The sequence below is a fragment of the Schistosoma mansoni genome, chromosome 1, assembly GCF_000237925.1.
Source record: "Schistosoma mansoni strain Puerto Rico chromosome 1, complete genome".
In the NCBI taxonomy this organism is placed as follows: domain Eukaryota; kingdom Metazoa; phylum Platyhelminthes; class Trematoda; order Strigeidida; family Schistosomatidae; genus Schistosoma; species Schistosoma mansoni.
This window is the reverse complement of record NC_031495.1, coordinates 4,047,348-4,051,822: the sequence shown is the minus strand read 5'-3', so window position 1 is coordinate 4,051,822 and position 4,475 is coordinate 4,047,348.

The window sequence follows — 4,475 nt, the reverse complement described above, 5'->3', positions numbered from 1 at the left end:
TAAGTACCTTTCTGAAGGTTGTCGGTCACTACGATGCTTAATCCCAAAGCTATTTTCAACTGCTCAAAACCATGTAACTTACGTGAATCCCTTTTTACCTAAAGATTATTTTTTTATAGTAGGCTATGGAATTAATAGGTTATTATCTAAACATACTGACCATATATCAATTAAAAATTTATTCAGTGTTGACGGGTTGAGAATAAAGCATCCCAGTCCTTAAAGTAGTCTTAGAGAAGAATTCGACTATAATTTGGCCTAATATGTTGAAGTACTCAAGTGCGTTATAAGTTGCCTCAGACCTACCAATTTAATTAATCATTCAGTGCTATTCAAATAAAAGGATGGATATAGAGTTTTTGAGCTATCAGTATTTTGAAATTAAACTCTTGAAACAATGTTTGGTTTTCGTTACTCTGGATAGTTCGTAGGTCAAGGGTTAAGAATGTAATAATAGGACATAAAAGTTCAATTAGTACAGGGGGATCGAAAATCAACTAGAAAAAAGTAATCTTAGCTCAATTCCATGTAACTGAGTACAAAATTAGATTAAATATTGAATGTATAGTACTGTTCTACGAGTAATTTATCTTGGACAGCTTGCATTCATCTCAGAAACTTTATGTATTTGAATCACTGAATGAAACTCAATAACACAGTACAAGCTCGTCAATTTAGCTTAGATCCACCTTTTTCAGTGTGATGGCTGTAAATAAGTGGATCTATGGATTTCATTCAATTATTAGTTGGAATTTATTTGAAATCAACACTATTAACAGTCTTTATTGAACAAATATTGAAGATAAGCTTCGGAGTGGATTCTCCGGGTTCTACAGTAACTGATCAATTATAATTGCATGAATATAAGAATAGATATTACATAAGTTGAAATATCAATCGCTAAATATTCACAGATTTGGCTCAGTAGTATCGTATCCACCACAAAACCTTAATTTGCTTCTGTTATATTGCGTTCCAAGACAGGGAAACTTGGTTTTCAAATATCAACCTATTGTTTTATCAGTGGAATCCAGAACATGTATATTTCTCCTATTAGGGATTCGTTAACTGGGTGCATCCCCATCTTAGCACTGATGCTGATACTATTAAGTTCGTTTGTATTTTGTCTTTTCTCTAGAAACTCACTTTTGTGCACTACGTTATACTACTTGCTAACATTCAGTAAACAGTCTATATTTAATAATTTCTGAACGCATAGTGTAGTGAATGTCGATCCGTTGTGTAACATCTCGAAGTCTTCACATAAACTAATGAAATTTACTGTATTTATCATAATAATTACTCTCCCTCTCAACCCTTGTAACAGTTGTCCCAAGTTTTGTACACTCCTTGAGTCTCTGTTTAAATACAACAGTTTCCATAGTTTTGTGCCCATAGTTCTCTTACTGGTTGCAGATAAATTGTTGTTAACACTAAGCACAACTATCAGCTGTCGTAATTACTTTTAATGTTACTGTCACCGGAATCCTTTCTCTTTTGAGATATATAGACGCGTTGATTGCCACAGAGTTGAGGTTTATAACCAATTTATTTACATTCAATAATAACAGAGTAGTTTTTGAACTTTGGTTTGACGTTTATCTTAATCATGTAGTTCGACACTTTGATAGAATTAAAACACATTAAGACTGTAACCTAGTACCTATCGCTTCAAACACCTACATGGAATGATCAATTAGAATTCTGAATGTACAAAAACCGGGAAACTAACAATTATTGATTTTCACAGTTGAAATCATGAGTCGATTGAAGCTAGAACACCATAGAAAACCTGGACGGCCGTTTCGTCCTATTATGGGACTCCTCAGCAGTGCGCATCCACGATCCCGCACTCGCGAGATCCGAACCCAGGACCTACCAGTCTCGAGCCAGAGCGCTTAACCGATAGATTATTGATTTTTGTTTATTTGATGAAAATCACGATTGGATTTTACTTAAATTTGCAGTTTCTAAATGAACAAAAAACATGACATCAATTATTCTTCATAATAAAAAGTTTCCGATGTGATTGAATTCAATGATGATAGGGAGGATTTAAAGTTGAGTATAAAACTGACAATCGTCCATTACTTTTAAGGCTATGACATTATTCAGAATAAGTGTGTAAAAAAGTGTTGTGTATTTAAGTAGTATTGTAAAAAAAAACAAAGAATGTCCCTTGTCTAGTGTTTATTGATATTCATCTGAAAAAGTGTTGGTCACTAGAAGAAACCCATTCTACAAGGATGTGCTTAAACAACAAATACAACTTCCAGTGATTGCGAGAATTTTCGTCATCGGTCGGTAATTAATTAAAGATCAGTGGTGTTAGATTTTATACTAACAATGTTGGCAGCAAAATCCGACCTAAGACCTCTTCATCGCTCCTCTGAGTAATAAGGGCAACCGTGTTCGTCAACTCGTACAGTCGGCGGAGATTGGACTAATCCACCACTCTGTTATAACCTTGATATATATATACATATAAGTTGGGTAGCAAATACAAGTCAAGAGCGCGGTGGCCATCGACCCTACCAAAGGGAAAGTACACCAAAATGTATGCCATACGATGGACAAGTGATAAACTTTGTGTTACTTGAATAGATGTAACGTATACTTGTCTCAGGTACGACGCCCGTTAGCCAAGACCCAGGAGCTGTCACGATTTCCTCATAAAAACACGTACTAATGACGGGTGTGTGCCTTTAAGGAAGGTATTCTTTACCAGAAAAGCCAACTGACTTCACCCTAATGAATCTTAACCAAACTCAATTGGGCTGGTACGCAACTACCAATGTTAAATCAGGTCAAATAAATACTATCTGGTGGCTGAAAGTGAGGTAGATTAACCGAATATTTAAAATCTACATCCAATTTATGGACTGCTAAGCTGCATTGACGGCAACATTGAAGACCGCATCGTTTATTGAGATAATTAAAACACTGTAAACGTCTCCTCAATTTCAGATGTTTGATTATTCCACGAGCGCTAAACCAGTCTACTCTAATATCCCAATCTATAAATGGTTGTCTTTGAAGGTTTTGTTGATATCGTTTTTCTGTTTCTGTTGAATATCCGGTCAAAATAAGCTAGATAACAGGATGAGATAGTTGTTTCGTCTTAGTATGGGACTTCTGACAAATGTACATCTACGAATCCAACGCAGGATTAAATCTAGGAACTTCTGACCACTACTCTGGTACACATACCTAATTTCAATCAACTCGAGACATGGTGCAATCCATCTCCTAATATTTTTAGTGTGCATTTGCATCACATCCGATACGGTTGAACTCCAGTGGTCGAACTTCTGGAGCTCCTGGAATTACACCTCTTGAAGTTAGTCACTAGCGAGTACATGATTATCATCAGTCTAGGAGTGTTGTAGAAACTAGTCAGTTTTCATAGTTTAAATCACAAACTGATCTTTAGTTAGATAACCACTAGAAACCATGAAGCACTGAATAGCAATCTCTTCCTAGTATCCAACCTCTCTATAAATATTGTAAATTTTTCTAGATTGTTCAATGGCATGAAAAAATTAACCTGTTTTCAGACAACTTTACTAATAGATTGATCATAAACTTCATTCGAAAGATCACCATATATTCTTATTGTGTGTGTGTGTTATGTCTTAACAATTGTCCAATGCTTCTTGATTTCCAATAGTTGTCGAACTAGGATCAGTTCATGATATAAATTATGTGAATTCAACAATCTTCACAATTTCCCTCTGCACTTGTGAAAAAAATCTTGATGAGTACAAAACAATGTTTTCATCATATAAGTTAAATAGGTATTATTATCAGAAGGGGTTTTTTGTGTGGAGATTTAGTATTTTCATAGTTGAAAGCGTAAGTCAATTGAAGCTAGACCATCAGGGAAAACCTGGGAATCCCACAATAGGACGAAACAGTCGTCCAGTGCTTCCAGGTTTTCCCCGGGTGGTCTAGCTTCAATTGACTCATGCTTTCAACTATGAAAATAGGTATTAGTTAATTATAAACAAGAATATACTGAATAAGAGAAAAAGAAAAAAAATAGGGGAAATAAAATTTAAAATAAGATATGTTATTCACAAATAAACACAACCCATACCCATATTAAAGTAAATCGTTAAAATAAGGCACTTTTATCAAATAAATATTACGTAATAGTATATGATTAATCGTTTAGATTAATAAAACAACGTTGTTACACAAACCCATTATATCTTAATCAGAAGGGAGAGAAGTAGAGTTGAAAAAAAAACAGAACAGTTACAGTGTACACAGGATTCTTTGCGCATCATCATGAAATCGATTGGGTATTGAACTCACAAACAGACAGACGCATAAACATGAACAGAAACTATCCTTTATTTTTTTGAGAGACTATTTACAACTAGCCAGTAAGAAAGCATGGTCAAAAAAAAAAAAACAAACAAACAAATAATTGAAGTAATAATGATTAACCATACGATGAAGAGTAGACA